Here is an 18,149-nt window from a genome sequence, read left to right as displayed (position 1 = left end):
TCATATCCATATCATATAGAGGTTCGCCTCTAGCCTCATCAATTTCGTAGTATTTAGCATTAGATTTATTTTAAGTGAGCAATCCTTTCAACCTAGAATACTTCAATGTGAAAAATCCTATCACATTCATACATAAGCAATTCATGTGGGAACTATTCCTTCCACAACAATCACAACAATTCATAACATAAGCTTTACTCTCTAAGCCATTCAAATCGTAATTCATCATATATGCTCACTCTCAAGAAATAGATCTTATAATCACACTATATGCTTCATTATCAAATCAATTCATACACAATCATCCTATAGGCTTTAATCTCAAAGCACTTTAAATGTATCTCATCAATCCTATAAGAATACATCTAAACCCACAAATTCTCCTTTTATGGCATCAAACCCAATTATATCAATTTCAACTTAGAAACATGAGTTAAGAATGGGTACATGTAAATTCATCCTAAAAACATGTAATTCTATCAATTCAACCATAAACAATCATAATCCAATCATTTGGATCATCATTCATCAATACCAACAACTATAGAAGAAAGCCTAACTCAAATTGGGGAATTTCATCTTTTCAATTGGGGAATCATAACGGATCCATGGATGAAAGGATTCCATGGATGAAAAGTCATCATAACTTAACAAAAAAGCCACAAATTCTTGAGGAATGGAGACTTGAGCTTGATCCGAGCTCCAACTCTTTCTTCTTCTTCTTCTTCTAGTTCTAGAGAGAGAAATATTTGAGATAAGAACTTGGGATTTTGATTTGGAAATAATGTCTTCAATGGGTGAGTTTAAGGGTTAAAATCACTTATATAGGGGTACTAGACTTAGGCAAAATGACTTGGCTTTGATATAATTAAAATCGGAAAGACCATTTAACCCTTCACTTACCAATGCACTGTCCATCTCCAAGAGAGGCCCCACGAGTTGTGGTCCTCCTCGTGGTCTTGGACCACTAGCTAGGACATCTTCCCCTTAACCCCTAAAACTAAGGAACCACCACGACCCCTCCCATGGTCTATTAAGGCCTTCACGAGCCGTCTAGTGGCTCGTGGGGAGGGTCCAACTTTTGGGCAGCTTGGTGAAGCTACTGCCTCATTACGACGAGTGGCACGACGATCTGTGGTGACCACCATGAGCCGTCTAGGCTCTCATGGGAAGTGGGCATTGCTTAGCTACTGCATAGGCCTCATGGGAACTTCCATGAGTCGTGTTGCCCTTCACGACCCGTGTAGGCACTCTTGGAGGGTGCCAAGGCCCAAATTTCTAGTTCATGCCTTGCAATTAGCCCTTAGCTTAGCCTACTGGATTCTGAGGTGTTACATTATCTCCTTCTTCGGAACATTTGTCCTCCAATGAAGTTCTAGATACCTGTTAAAGGAAGTGACTCAAGAATAGCATCCCATCATGCATGCGACTCATCAAAATGCACACAACCAAAGATGAAACATCAACTCCAAAATTAAACATACTCATTGAATCATATAGAAGATATGAATTACATCTAGCAACCCAATATGCATAAAATTTCAACATTTTTCATGTTCAAGGAGGAACTACCATCTCGAAGCTAAAAGAATGCTCAACACAATCTCATGGAGCATATATGTAATTCATTCTAAGAAAACATATCTAAAGCATGTTCAACAACTCATCTCATGAAGTCTAGGGCAACTCATACTCAATGCACTACAACATGAGGAAAACAATCATATAAACTCATTTTCTTTCAAAACATGAGTTTTTCATGAACATGCATAACATAATGAAATCATGGAAATATCTAAAACACATATGACTTTAAACAAAGAGAAAACCAAGAGGAATTCATTACCTTAAGCTATTAGAGGAGCAGAAGGAAAAAGATGAGGATATCAGGACATCATATCGGTCTCGACCTCCCAAGTAGCACCCTCAACTAAATGATTCCTCCACAATACTTTCATGGAAGCAACTTTCTTGTTTCTCAACTTCTTAACTTGCTGGTCTAAAATCTTCATCAGAACTTCTTCGTAATAGAGATTTTCATCAACTCCCAAACCTTCTAAGGGAACTATGGATATTGGATCTCCAACACACTTTTTTAACATAGAGACATGGAAAACCGGATGCACTGATGCCAACTCATTAGGCAAAGCTAACTCATAAGCAACCTTACAAACACGTCTCAAGATCTCATATGGGTCTACAAAACGGGAACTAAGCTTCCCTTTCTTACCAAACCTCATTACACCCTTCATGGGTGAGATTTTCAAGTAAACCCAATCATGAACATCAAACTTAAGATCTCATCTTCTAACATAGGCATATGACTTTTGTTGACTTTGGGTTGTTCTCAACCTCTCTCTAATAAGTCGGACTTTCTCAATTGCCTCATGAACTAGCTCGGGTCCTATCAAGGCAACTTCACCCACCTCAAACCAACCTATGGGAGATCTACACCTCCTACCATAAATAGCCTCAAATAGAGCCATACCAATACTCGAGTGATGGCTATTATTATAGGCAAACTGAATCAATGGAAAATAGTCATCCCAATTACCCTTAAAATCAATCACATAAGCTCTCAACTTATCTTCCAAAGTTTGTAGAGTACACTCTGCTTTCCCATCAGTTTGGGGATGAAAGGTCGTACTAAGCTTAACCTTAGTGCCAAGACCCTTTTGGAAAGACTTCCAAAATTGAGAAGTGAATTGAGTACGACGATAAAAAATAATGGACAAGGGCACTCCATGAAACCTTACCATTTCTCTCAAATACAACTTAGCATAATCCTCTGCCTAATAGGAAACCTTGACGGAAATAAAATGAGTTGATTTCGTCATCCAATCTACTATAATCCAAATTGAGACATGTTGTCACCGAGTACGTGGCATCCCTACTATGAAGCCCATATTCAAGTCTTCCCACTTCCAAGTAGGAATAGAAATGTCTTCGGATAAACCTTCTGATCTTTGGTGCTCAACTTTCACTTGTTGACAATTACGACACTTAGCAATGAATTTCGCAATATCCTTCTTCATCCCATTCCACTAATAGACTTCTCGTAAGTCACGGTACACCTTGGTGGCTCCCGGGTGAATGGAATACTGAGAACTATAGGATTCTGACAAGATTTGTTCCCTCAAGTCGTGAACATTTGGAACACACAAATGGACTTGATGTCTAAGAACACCATCCCCCCCTTGGGAGAAATCCTTAACGGACTTCTTAAGTACTACTTCTTTCAAGTCAACCAAAATTGGATCAAGACCTTGCTTAGCTTTGACATCCGCCACAAAGGTGATTCGGACCCGTTGTGTCATGCCCCGAGGCTACCCCCTTGATGTAACAGGGAACCTAGGATCACGACTGACCCCAAGCTAACCTTGAAGCTGGCATATCATAAGCATACTAAATGAAATCTAAATGAAAACATAAACTATTACCGAAGCTATATCAATTGATAACTAAAAGTGGGGAATACTGATGCTTATCATGACCAACGACACTAACCTACGGTACGAGTGTCTACGATCATTGATAATATAGTAACCCAACAAAGGGTTGGGGTCGTGTCCCAAGGGAGTAGTTTTGAGAATTAATAGATAAACAAAATTAAGTTCTAACTAGTCATAGCTAAAAACATTGTAAATTAAAAGGGGTGACACAATGGGGCCAAATATCAAATGGGGTTTTTGTCACAAGTAGTAAAAATAACAAAAATAACAATAAAATCAAGTATGGGGACAAGTTCTTTGGGTGTGACCGCAATACAAGTTGAGATAAATCGTTGGGTAGACGCTTTCGATAGGAAATTTTCAAGATAACATTGACTAGGCTAAGCTTTAGATGGAAATAAGTTCCCTCTCGAATAACTTACCCCGTTTGAAATGCATTCCTCTCGGACACCCATTTGCCGCATGAAGGCCAGCCTACGCCTTACCCCACTCACTCTCTCGAGTTGAGTGTTAGGATATGGGACTAGGGCTCACCCTTTCGGGTTGAACCTCATGTCGACCCACTCATTCGGCCATCAGTCTAGCGATCTTAGTTTCTCAACCTCCCTCTCGGGTAAGCCAAAAACACATGGGTGGTTTTGTATTTGCAACTACAAACCCATTAAATTAAATCACTACCACTAGGTGAAATCACCATTAAAATACATCTAACCTATCAGCAAGCAAGACCCAACAATAATATCAACACATATTTGCTAAATCACACCCCAAGAATGGGGTATTTTAGGCATACATGAAGAAATAACAAACTATACCTAAAATGATACTAAAATCAAATGGCTATAAGGAATTAAGCCTTGATTTAAGAAAAGGAAGAAGAATGGAGAATACCTACTTCTAACTTGTGGAAGATGAAATCATTCTTTCTTCAAGTCTCCTAAAAAACCCTCTCTAAACTTGAGAGAAAATATCCAATAAGTACTATTCTATTGTGAAAATTAAAATAAATGTTCGACTCTCTAAAAATTAATAACAAGTTTAGTATTTATAGACTTCAGAAAGTAGTGTTGGCAGATCTTTTGACTAGGTTAGTCAGAATCATTGATTAACTCAGCGATTCGCCCTTTGGTGTAGTTTGTCGCCATCTTGCACTAGCTCTCGCATCGTCGTGCTCTGTTTCATTGGGCGACATAGTACTGCTTCGCAGAATTATTCGGCAAAACGCTGACTGCTCCTTTCATAGCCTTTTTGATCCTGATCCTTCAGGGTTTCACATACTGGAACAAAGGGCGGAGTCCCTTCGGCAAATGAGTGTGCTTGGTAATGCTTAGGCTTCAACTTCTTCATTCTTTTCAGCTCTTTTGTTCCTTTTTGTGCCTAAGTGTCCATGCTTCCACTGAAACTTCAAATACCTGAAACTTAAGAGTTTTCATCAGATATTGAGACAAAATAAACATTTGAGGACACTATTTCTATCAAAATAAAGCCCTAAATGAGTCCAATTTGTGGACTCATCAACACCCCAACTTAAACTTTTGCTTGTCCTAAAGTAAGCTTAAGTTCAATCGTTCAGAAAGGATGTCTCAAGAAGTGCTACACAAGACTGAATCATGAATGCACACAACAAGACTCAAATTACTCATGCAAAGATAAACTGTGTACTCAAAGATTCAAGTTGTGACACACCATTACCAAAGATTCTCGTGCTCGCAATACTTGCTACTTGTGCAAGTTCAAGCTCAACAAAAAGTATTCAAATGCCCTCACATAAAGAATGATTCCATATTCATACACAGAGGTTAATCAATTCAAGATCAGGAATCAGATGCAACGCTCACACTCATAAAGAGAAACACAATGCATGTTTTCACCCATAGGCTTGCCCTTATTTTCCAATTGATCTTTGGTTCGGCTCACTCAAAATCAAAAAGGTCTTTCTAAGGCTTGTAATGGGGGCTGAGTGCAAAGGTATGGTCATTTAGGCTCAGTGACTTTTCATCCTCGTGAGATGTGGTGTTCTAAAGACATTCCCTTCTTTTTCTTTATCAACTCTTTTTCTAGTGCTTGTAAGTCATCTTTTTATTCACCTCCGTGGATTGCTTGGAAACCCAATTTCTTAGGTACTTTATTCCACAAATATATATTTTTTTATTTTTTTCAAAGGGTTTCCATTGTTCTACAAAGCAAGGGTTAAGGGGGACTTTTCTTGCACTTTTTGACTTCTTCTTTTCCTTTTTACCACATCCCCAACTTAGGCTTTTGGCCTAAGTTGGCTATTCGCTAAACCACAAATCAAGAGGATTGTAGGTAGTGGGTCAAGTAAGGTATAGGGTTCATCAAGGTTCTTCCAAAGAGAGGTAAGGCTCAAAGGGTATTCAAAAGAGTTTCACACGCTCATGGGTAGGCCACAAAAGAGGTATATGTCAAATTCGGCTCACACTCTTTAAAGTTACCTAAGATCATTTCAAGAGCAAACGTTTCTAAATCAATCAGACTAACAGGGCAAATTCTAGGTTTATTCATGCAAGGTTCAAAGTAAGCTCATCACACAAGGCATCAACACTTGAGTCAAACAAGACCATACATTTTTGCTAGTGTGCAACGGTTATGACAAGAGAATCAATTTGATAAATGGCTAATCACAACGATATGCAAAGAGTTCACATATTGTCTATGCAATTTCATTTGGCCTCATCGTAGCCGTACATTCATGTTTGTTCAATTGTAAGCACTATTGAAGTCATCGATATTGATCGAAACCGAGACTCAAATTTTGCAAAAAACAACCATATTCAACACTTCGGAAGGGTCAAAATCATTTTACAATTAAAAATAAATGGAAGCAGAGCCACAAGCTCAAACATTCATAGAAAGGCAGTGTTAACACAATTTAAAACATAACACCCTAAGAGTATGCACAAAACACAACTATCAACACAAAATGTGTGGGCCTCACCCCACCACAATTAAAAAGCATTTGCCCTCAAATGCAAATAAAAGTATCAAAAGTAAAAAAACATAATACAACAGAGAGGGGGTGAAGAAAGGTCATGTCTATTCAGTCTCTCTCTGTAGGGGTCTCAGTGGCTGATGGAGCAGTCTGTATATAGGCATCAGTGCTTGGAGTAGTCTCAGATAGAATAGCAGTGCCAGATCCTCTAGGAGCTGTTGTGGACGTCTCAACCGGCAATGTCTAGATCACTGGCTGCATAACCGTCTCTATAAGATCTGGCAAGTCTCTGAATATGCCCTCATCTCTGCTCTCCTGTGTATCCTCAGCAACCATTAATATCAACTCCTCATCATCTTCCCTCTCTATTAGTGAAGTGAAGTCAATAGACTTAAGGTAGTCTACATCCTTCATCAAACTCACGATCTCGGCTTTTAAAGTTGCCACCTCAGAGGCTTCCCCCTGTCTGCTCTCACAAGCAATGGCTCTCACTATCAAGGTATCAACAACAATCTGAAGTAGGGTAAGTGTTGGTAGTATGGCCCTGTTGATCATCCCTGGAACGGACCTCTCCAGTTGGGTAGCTCTCACATTAGCTGAATAGGCCAACTGCCCCATCTTCAGGATCATAGCCTGAGTGATCTTGGCAGGCTAGGAGGAAGATGATGTACTTGGAGTATGTGAAGGAGAAGCAGGAGCGGGTATACCTGAAGGCTCCGAAGTCGGAGTAGATGAAGGTGCCTTTGGTAGCAATGAGTCAACATCGACCTCTGGAGAAGTATCTGTTGGGGCTGCTCTGTCAACCTCCTCTCGTTTGAACTAGGCCTCTAAATGCCGAATATCGGTGGAACAAAATGGGGTGACCTTTATATCGCTGGTAGGATCCTAGGGTACTCTGGCATATCGACATAACTCAGTGATCAAAATAGGAAAAGACAGAGATGTATGCGTCTGTTTGGCTCTCATAGACATCTCCTGTGAAACCAGCAGTCCCAGGTCGATCCGACTCCTGGCCATGGTAGAACCAAGGCAACCCGCCTTAGGATGACACAGAATGGACTCATTCTAGGATGGCATGATAGTGCTACTGATGAATCCAAACGAGTATCGAGAGACGATGTTCATATCCCTCTTCTCAATCGGAACTCCCACACCCAACCACCTCTGGGTGATGATTAATATGCTCACTGTGACACTCTACCTCTTTTCCTCTAACCATAACCGACTTCACCGGTCGCAACACACTAGCCTTTTTCTTATTTTTTGCGACCAACTCCCCATAGGCTAAGTAGAATTCCCAAACCCAGGAAGGGATGTAAGGGCCCCGTGGCCTAGTGAACTGCTCGAACTCATGATACTTGAGCGTGCCAAGAACATCAGCATGCTTACCTTCCAAACCTTTTACATATAGTAACTTTTCTTCTAGAATGGTTCGTAAACCATCGCCTTTCAAGATGTTCAATAATCTGGGTGGAGGTCGAGCTACGGGGAGTGCAGGGGCCACTGAAGGTGGTGCCTGGGCTGGCACTGATTCGGTAGTCGAAGGAGTTGCAGCTGATGTAATTCTGATAGGTGTTGATTGAGGTCTATCCCTGATCCTATTCTATCGATGAATTAAGGGTTGTTCATCTTCCGGCTCAAAAAAATCTGGCTCAATAGCTGACCCTTTTCTAGCGATATGCTTCTTTCGTTTGCCTTCATCTCTTGGTAGGAGATCTTGCTTTATTTTCTATTAAGGACGTGATCCTCCTTCATTGATTGTAATTCCCTTTGCCTTTTTCTGAGGTGGCTCATTTAAGTTTGTGCGTACCATATCTGCAAAAGATCAAGAGATTAGGTGAAACTCAACACAAACACAGAGAATCTTATTGTAGAAGGACTCGTCGATCTAGTCTACAAGTTGCCAAATCTCTTTGGCAAGCTAGGTCGAACTCGCCGAAGGGATTCGCTTGAAATTTAGGAAAAGTAGCGATGAAAAAATCTATTTGGTGAGACACCGACTACTTTCGGCGATGACAAGGTTGTCCGCCAAAAGATACAATGAAAGACGGCAAATAGGGCATGCAAAGGGTGGTCTAAAGTCCTATCGGCGAGTCGCCGACTACTTTCAGCAATCACGAATGTGTCCGCCAAAAGTTACAAATCTCTCAGCACTATGGACATGAATGAAGGGCTATTTAAGACCAGTAGGCGAACCGCCGAGTCATTTGGCGAGCACGATCCAACTCGCTGAATGATTCAACGTCCCTATTTTTCAACCCATTTCTTAGAATCGACCTTACAAGCCCTGGAAACAAAATCAAAGCATGCATACATGAAATTTACGCAAGACCCATACTTCCCATCACCCAGGAATACTCAGACTTCTTCCGATTTTGCCAAATTTGGCTATATAACTATGATTACCCTTAGGAATGTTGTCACCCATTCCTTCATTGAGCACTTTCGTTATTTAGCACAAATATGGGCCACTTCATTTTCGTTATTTAGAACGACCAAACTAACAACGATTACGCAACACCTATTTCAAGTTCATTCAAATCAAAACACAAACACCTATTTCGAGTTGAAAATAACATTACAACAACTTATTTCTATTAGAGAGGACCATTACACATTATTCCGATACTACAATTGCAAAAGAGTGTAAAACTTTTAAGATGAATTTGGGGTTTTAGGGACTAACATTTAATGCCAATCAAAGTGCTTTTTGAAACGCTAGGCAGCAAAGTGATCCAACCCCAAGCACTAATTACCAACTAAAATACTAATGGAAAGTAAAAATCTAGGAAGTAATACCTTCGGTGTGATTTTGAGGAGTTTGAAACGAGGGAAAAATGATGAATCCACAAAAAAAATTGACCTTTGGCCTTTATATAACCGTTCAGTTCTTCTCTATTTGGCGACATTAGTCACACTCACCAACCTATTCGGCGATTCGCTGAGTGGTCACTTGTCCCACCTTTTCCATAGAATTTTCAATTTCTTGGGGATCAAGTAGGCGGTCTGGGTCGATATCACCAAACAGGTCAGCGACCAACCGAACTATTTCTCAAGATCACCGAGTTTTACAGGCTCTGGATTAAACTTTTGTTGAGCTAAATGGTGGATTAATTCGGGTATGCCGACCTAGTTGGCGTCTAGTGGAATGGAACTTCTGCTCGTCAACCTGTATTTTTCAACATTTTCCTCATTTTAACCTACAAAGCCAACACACCATTATTCTAACCTAATAATTAAAAGTAGTAAAACCTTGGGTTGCCTCCCAAAAAGCGTCTTATTTTACCTCGTGGCACGACGCAAGTCCTGTCTCATTCTCCGTTATTGGGGTTAGCCCTAGTGTCACTAGGTGGCCCCAATATGTCATTTGGGTAGGAATGAGGCAGTGCAAAACTCACGAGTGACCATTAGCTGGATTGATCTAGAGTGAGATCCAATCATTTGATTCAACACTTCAATATTCTCCTTCATTTTTTCCAACACCCAATCTTGATCGGTGATTTTTTGGAGAATGATTTGAAGTGTGTCCTCGATACAATTTTTCCCCATCTCTAGACTTCCTCCGTTCATGAGACGGTATATACCTCCCTTTGTTGTTGCATTGGACTAATACATCTGAGATTTTGGTGGCCAGGTCATTTAGCTGAGATGCCAGTGCGGTCAGTGAGGTCCTTTCAGATTCCTTGGTTCATTTCAACCAAATTACCACTACTCTGCTCAGCCATGCTCATCTAAAAGGACAACTCAACGAAAAACAAAACTAAAAGTAAAGTTAATGACAATACAACTAAGTAGAACAAAAATTCTACTAGTCTAACAATTCTCAAATAACACCACTCCTCGGTAGCAGCGCCATTTTGATGTATATCATGACCAACGACACTAACCTACGGTACGAGTGTCTACGATCATTGATAATATAGTAACCCAACAAAAGGTTGGCGTCGTGTCCTAAGGGAGTGGTTTAGAGAATTAATAGAAAAACAAAATTAAATTCTAACTAATCGTAGCTAAAGACATTAATGATTAAAAACATTGTAAATTAAAAGGGGTGACACAAAGGTGTCAAATATCAAATGAGGTTTTTTTCACAAGTAGTAAAACCAACAAAAATAACATGAAAATAAAGTATGGAGACAAGTTCTTGGGGGTGTGACCGCAATACAAGTTGAGATAAATGATGTTTATCGTGACTAACGACACTGACCTATGGTATGAGTGTCTACGATAGTCGATAGTATAGTAACCTAATCGAGGGTTGGGGTTGTGTCCCAAAGGAGCGGTTTTGAGAATCAATAGCCAAATAGAATTTTGTTCAAATTAGTCGTAGCTAAACACATTTGCGATAAAATACATAGTAAATTAAAGAGGGTGACATGAAAGTGTCAACTATCAAATGGGGTTTTGTAACAAGTGATAAAACAACAAAATAAACAAGAAAATCAAGTATGGGGAAAGGTTCTTGGGATGTGACCGCAATACAAGTACATGCTTTCAATAGGAAATTTGCAAGACAATAGTGACTAGGCTAAGCTTTAAATGGAAATAAGTTCCCTCTCGGGCAACTTACCCCGTTTAAAATGCGTTCCTCTCGGACACCCATTTGCCACATGAAGACCAGACTACACTTTACCCCACTCACTCTCTCGAGCTGAGTGTTAGGATGTGGTACTAGGGCTCACCCTCTCGGGCTGAACCTCATGTCCACCCACTCCTTAGGCCATCAGTCTAGTGGTTTTGGTTTCGTGACCTCCCTCTCGGGCAAGTCGAAAACACATGGGTGGCTTTGTATTTGAAACGACAAACCCTTTAGATTAAACCATAAACACTAGGTGAAATCACCATTAACATACATCTAACCTATCAGCGAGCAAGACCCAACAAGAATATCAACCCAGATTTGCTAAATCATATACCAAGAATTGGGGTATTTAGCCACACATCAATAAAAAATAAGAAATTATACCAAACATGATAAAGAAATCAACTGGGTATAAGAAATTAAACCTTGAATTAAGCTACGCAAGAAGAATAAAGAAGACCCATTTGCAACTTGGGGAAGATGAACTCCTTACTTCAAGTCTCCATAAAATCCTCTCCAAACTTTAGAGAAAAATATAGAATAATACTATAGACTAATAATAGTTTTTACTCTAAAATGTTCCACACTAAGACTACAATTCTAACTAGTATTTATAGTTTTCACAGATTGTACTGCGGAGGATTGTTCGGTGACATAAGTCGAGATCGCTGATGAACTCGGTGATCCGCCTTTTAGTCAGATCATCGCCTACAGTATCTTGCCTTTAGCATCCTTGCATTCTGGATCATTGGACAGTACAGTATTGCTTCGCGGAACTGATCGACGACTTGCCGACTGCTCATTTCCTCGCCTTGTGATCCACTTTCTTCAAGGCTTCGCATACTGGAACGAAGGGCGGTTCATGTCGTTTCAGTGACTCGCCAAGTTGAACTCGGTGATCTATAGGATTCCATTTCTTGTTCTTTTCAGCCCTATTTGCTCCGTTTTGCGCCTTAGTGTACATGCTTCCACTAAACCTTCAAATACCTGAAACTTCAGCATTTTAATCAGGAATTGAAATAAAACAAGTATTCAAGGACACTATTTCTATTAAAATATAGCCCTAAATGAGTCCAATTTGTGGACTCAACAACACCCCCAACTTAAACTTTTGTTTGTCCTCAAGCAAATTCAAGCTCATCAGTTCAAATAGGGTGCCTCAAATAGTGCTACACAAGACTAAATCATGAATGCACACAACAAGGCTCAATTTACTTATGTAAGAATCAATTGTGTACTCAAAGATTCAAATTGTGACACACCATTACCAAAGATTCTCCTGCTCACAATACTTCATACTTATGCAAGTTCAAGCTCAACAAAAGTATCTAAATGCCCTAACGTAAAGAATGATTCCATATTCACACACAAATATGAGTTAATTTAATATCAGGAATCAAATACAACGCTCACACTCAAAAAGAGGAACACAATGCATGCTTTCACCCATAAGGTTTGCCCTTATTTTCCAATTGACTTTTGATTCGGCTTACTCAAGATCAAAAAGGTCTTTCTAAGGCTTGTAATGGGGCCGAGTGCAAAGGTATGGTCATTTAGGCTCAATGACTTTCATCCTAGTGAGATGTGATGCTCTCAAAACTTCCTCTTCCCTTCCTTTCTCAATTTTTCTTCTAGTGCTCATAAGTAATCCTATTATTCGTTCTCCATGTATTGCTTGGAAACCGAGTTTCTTTTGCACTTTTATTCCACGGCTTTCTTTTTCTTTCTCTTCTTTTCTCTTTCTTTTTCTTTTTTTTTTTTAATTTTATATATGGAGGGTTACCATTTTGTTTTGCCATACAATAGGATCAGGAGACTTTCTTGCATTTCTTGACTTTTCCTTTTCCTTTTCACCACACCCCCAACTTACACTTTTGGCCTAAGTTGGCTATTCACTAAACACATCTCAAGAGGATTATAGGTAGTGGATGAAAAAAGGTCTAAGTTTCATCAAATTTCTTCCGAATGAGTATAGGCTCAAGGGGTGTTCAAGAGAGTTTTACACACTCACAGGTAGGCCAGAAAAAGAGTTATATGTTAAATTGGTTCACACTCTTCAAAAGTTGCCTAAGATCATCTCAAGAGTACACCTTTCTAAATCAATCAGACTAACGGGGCAAATTCTAGGTTTATTCATGCATAGTTCAAAGTAAGCTAATCACACAAGGCATCGATACTTCAATCAAACAAGACTAGACACGCTTGCTAGTGTGCAACGGTCCTCATAAGAAAATCAATTTGATGAATGGCTAGTCACAACGAGATGCAAAGAGTGCACATATCGTCTTTATAACTTCATTTGGCCTCGTCGTAGCCGTGCATTCACGTTTGTTCAATTGGGAGCACTATTCACGTCATCGGTATTGATCAAAATCGAGACTCAAATTTTTATTTTTATTTTTTGCAAAAGAACAACCACTTTCAACACAAGAGGTGGCGAAATATTTTCGGAAGGATCAAAATTATTTTCAATTAGAACAACAGGAGCCATGAGTTCAAACATCCACAAAAAGAAACAGTATTTAAAACAAAAATTAAAGAAAACAACCCAAATATAAACAGAACAAAACATGAATGTCAACACAAAAGGTGTGGGCCTCACCCCCACCATAAATAAAAGCAGTTGTCCTCGAATGCGAATAATAAGTGTTGAATGGGAATCGATAAAGTAAACCAGTTGACCTCGAGATATTCAGATCAACTAGTTGCAAATGAGGTTAGATTTCTCAAAATAACTTAGAGTATTAAAAGACCAACCTTGTATGAAGATGCTCGGATGTCATGCCATCCACATTGAGCACAATTTAGCAACGTTAATACTCTAATAATACATGAAATATAAAACTAGCGTGCAAGTGTGAGTTAGGGCGTATGAAAAGTGAGGCAAGCAGTAAATCAGACACTTTGAAACCTTTGCTTGGAGAACTTTCCAATTATCGCCTATTTAGTGACATTAATTATACTGGCATGTTCAGTCGGTGGCACGCCGAATCTTTAGCTTCCTCGCGAAAGATTACAGGACCTCTGGTTGCAGGTGAGTCCAAATGGCAGTTTGCATTGTGCTCGCCTACAGGGTCGGTGATTCGCCGCTAAAATTTTTCATACATGCGTCGAGTTTTACAAACTCTAAACCCAGACTGGGAGAATTCAAACGACGGTTAATAGTGCAATTGTCGAACCAGTCCGCGGTTCACCAAATATGTCCTGAGCTTGTCAATTCCTCCTGCGTGTCGCTGAATGGACCTGTAGTGTGCCTATTTGCACTGTTCTTTCACTATCCACACTTCTATCTACACAATCGACACATTATTATTTTATCAAATAGATATAATTGGTAAGAACTTGGGTTGTCTCCCAATAAGAGACTTATTTAACATCATGGCTCAACTTAGGAATACTATCAAGCATCCTCTAGATACAATTCTTCAACTAAAGTGATTTCCTGGCAGTCCCCAAGGTATAATTGTAAATGGGGGTCCCTCTTTACCTTCAACTTCTATGGCACTATTGGTGAACACTCGTGTCAATTTGAAAGGCCCAGACCATTTAGATTTTCTCTTCCTTGGGAATAGCCTTAGTCGTGAGTTGTACAATAACATTCAATCTCCCGCGTTGAATTCCCTCTGGACTATTCGTGTGTCATGCCATTTCTTCATTTTCTCTTTGTAAATGGCTGAGTTGTCGTAAGATTTGAGCCTGAACTCATCTATTTCATTAAATTGGTCCAACCTCTCCCTTGAAGCCTTTGTCCAATATAAATTCAGAGTTTTCAATGCCCATAAGGCTTTGTGTTTTAGCTCAACAGGTAAATGGCATGATTTACCAAACACTAGTTGATATGGGGACATTCCTATAGGTGTCTTATAAGCAATCCGATATGCCCACAAGGGATCGTCAAGCTTTCTAGACCAGTCAGATCTGCTGTCGTTCACTGTCTAGGATAGAATTCTTTTGATCTCATGATTTGACACCTCAACTTGCCCACTCGTTTGGGGGCGATATGGAGTGGCAACTTTGTGTTTTACTCCGTATTTGCTCAATGCACTGAAAACCCACTTATTGCAAATAATGCGACCCTCCATCACTAATGATTGCTCTTGGAGTGCCAAGCCGTGCAAAAATATAGCGTTTCAAAAATTGTACAATGCTTCTTCCTTCATTATTCGGGAGTATGACGGCCTCCACCCATTTGGACACATAGTCCACAGCTACTAAGATATACATGTTTCCAAACGAGCTGACAAATGGGCCCATGAAATCGATTCCCCATACATCGAATAGTTTGATTTCCAAAATAGGTGTAAGGGGTAACTCTTGCCTTCTTGACACTCCGTCTTGCTGCTGACATTGAGGACATCTCTTTGCAAAATTGTGGGCATCTTTGTAAAGAAAAGGCCAATAATAACCACTTTGGATTATCTTAGTTGTGGTACGGTTTCCACTATGATGACCTCTAACTGGGGATGTGTGACAGGCATGGAGGATCTTTATTGATTCTTCTTCCGAAACACACCTTCTTATGACATGATCAACACATTCCCGAAATAAGTATGGCTCGTCCCAGAAGTATCTTTTAACATCAAATAGAAATCTCTTTCATTGGTAAGATTTTAACTTATCGGGAATCAACCCCTAACGATGTAGTTTGCAAAGTCAGCATACCATGCCACATGTGTGAGTAACAGTGTGAATATCTGCTCATTTGGGAATAAGTCATTTATTTCTTTTTTCTGCTCAGTACCTATTTTACTCTCTAACCGCGATAGGCGATCTGCAACTAGATTTTTGCAACCTTTCTGATCTTTTACCTCAAAATTGAATTCTTGCAAGAGTAGCACCCATCTTATCAATCTTGGCTTCGCATCCTTTTTTTCCATGAGGTATCGGAGTGTTGCATGGTCTGTATGAACAACTACTTTAGTGCCTAGCAAGTATTCCCTAAACTTTTCAAAAGCATAGACCACGACTAGCAACTCTTGTTCAGTGACCGTGTAATTTCACTGGGCACTATTTAGAGTCTTGCTTGCATAATAAATTGGGTGAAACAGTTTGTTATGCTTTTGTCCCAATACTACACCTAATGCTATCCCACTTGCATCACACATTACTTCAAATAGTTCTGACCAATTGGGGCTGATAATAATTGGTGTGGATATCAATTTCTCCTTCAAACATTTAAATGTTGCCATACAAGCGTCATCAAAGCAAAATTTCACTTCCTTCTCTAAGATTTTGCATATAGGTTGTGCAATCTTTGAGAAATCCTTAATGAATCTCCGGTAGAAACCTGCATGGCCTAAGAAACTGCAAACATCCTTTACTGAGATCAGTGGTGGTAGTTTCTCAATAACCTCAATTTTTGCTTTGTCAACTTCATGCCCTTGTTGTGACACTTTATGCCCAAGAACAATGCCTTCTTTCACCATGAAATGGCATTTCTCCCAATTTAGGACTAGATTAGTATCCACACACCTTTGGAGCACTCACTCTAAATGTGTCAAGCATTATTCAAATGTGTCCCCCTTTCTGAAATCCAGAGATAGGCAGACTCAGTCGCAAGTTGGTAGCAGGTGGCTAGAACCCTCAGCGAAACCCTTCCAACAATCTCAATCATCAATCTACAGCCAGGAGAAGACTAGGACTAATTTACCTCATCCAAGCTATGAATTTGTGGCACCGATTCGGCACATACGGAATAAATTTGGCTCAGAATCTCGCCTTAGGAAATCCATTTTCCTAAATTCCCCAAATGCTTCTTAACCTTTAGAAAAAATTTGGTGCTTCCAAATTGTTATTGCCTGCTGCCGGAAAGAATTTGGAAGTTGGGCAAACTAGTGGTGTAGAGAAGTACCAGTCAGTGGATCATAGAGTAGGCAGGTGTGAAGAAGCTATACCACTCATAAGTTCTTCAAATGATACTGTAAGAAAAATATTAGAGAAACTTGACAGACACAAGCCCACTCCTGCAGAAAAGGCAGCTGAATTGAAGCTGGCAAGCGAATGGAAGAAATATCCCGGCAAAGAAATCTCTGATTCCACTCCAAATGATAAAATGAAATCATCACATTTAGGAGAATTTGGTATACGTATGAACAATGGTCTGGCAGCTGCCTAATCGTTCAAGGAAGGAGCTAATGGAACAGTCAATCGTATGGACATACCTCAGGAGCAAACTACGCGTGAAACTGACACTAGTACGGATGCTAGTGCTAAAGCTGCTAGTATAGCTAACGTGTTTGTTATGACAGCTAAAGCCAATACTGTCCCGCCCTTCACTTCTAAGGTAGTTGATTCCCAAGTTAAAAGTTTCTTTTCTGGTTATCACACTCCAAGTTTGCGCAAGGACTCGATACGCACGAATGATGGACAGAAAGATGAAGGTTCTACCTCACAGTGGCCTTCTTTCCATAATCAAAGTAATGGGCAGAATACTACAACATTATCCAACTCCACGGGTTTCCAGCTACCAAGAAATGCTCCTGGACAAGCCTCTGGAGCAAAACCTAACTTGCCATCCATTTTTGTGAATAAGCCCAATCCTAGAAATGCGACTTCCCCAGACAATGGATTTGGATTCAGTTTCCCAGTCGTTGCGTCATCTGGTGCACTCTCAGAACCACCAACACCATCCATGCCATATCCCGTAGCTGGTGTCCTCTCTCAGCCAGTGGATGCATCCAGTTCTCCAGTATACAGCTTCGACACTGGTAAATCAGCTAAACTCCTCGTCTTCTCTTTTCTCTCTACGAGCAATGCATTTGTTCCTGTGGATGCTTCAGATCTCAAGTTTAGCTTTGGAACAGACTGGACATCAAGACTATCTTTTAGTCCAATAGGAAAAACAACATACTAGTTTGAAGGTTTTTCAATACTCTAGCTACAGGATTTTCACACAATGATGGAAACTCTGTTTCATAATTTTTTGTATTCTCGCCTACATTTTGTTATCTGCCACAGATTTATGTTAAAGGATGGATGAATACCTTCTATTAAAAGTTTTATCAAACACATAAAAAAAAGTGTCCCCCACAACTGAGAAATCATCCATGAAGACTTCCAGAGAGTCCTCAACCATATCCGCAAAGATGGACAACATGCATCGTTGAAAAGTTGTCGGTGCATTACAAAGTCTGAATGGCATCCTTTTGAATGCAAAGGTCCCATA

The 18,149-nt window shown here is 39.9% G+C and overlaps 1 pseudogene; it reads left to right on the top strand.

Moving 5' to 3' along the window:
* The first annotated feature begins 16,408 nt into the window (after positions 1 to 16,408).
* LOC125877302 (uncharacterized) lies at positions 16,409 to 17,837 on the top strand (annotated as a pseudogene).
* Positions 17,838 to 18,149: the final 312 nt, after the last annotated feature.

This window comes from Solanum stenotomum, chromosome 9, assembly GCF_019186545.1.
Source record: "Solanum stenotomum isolate F172 chromosome 9, ASM1918654v1, whole genome shotgun sequence".
Lineage (NCBI taxonomy): Eukaryota > Viridiplantae > Streptophyta > Magnoliopsida > Solanales > Solanaceae > Solanum > Solanum stenotomum.
This window is presented reverse-complemented; position numbering and strand designations above follow the sequence as displayed.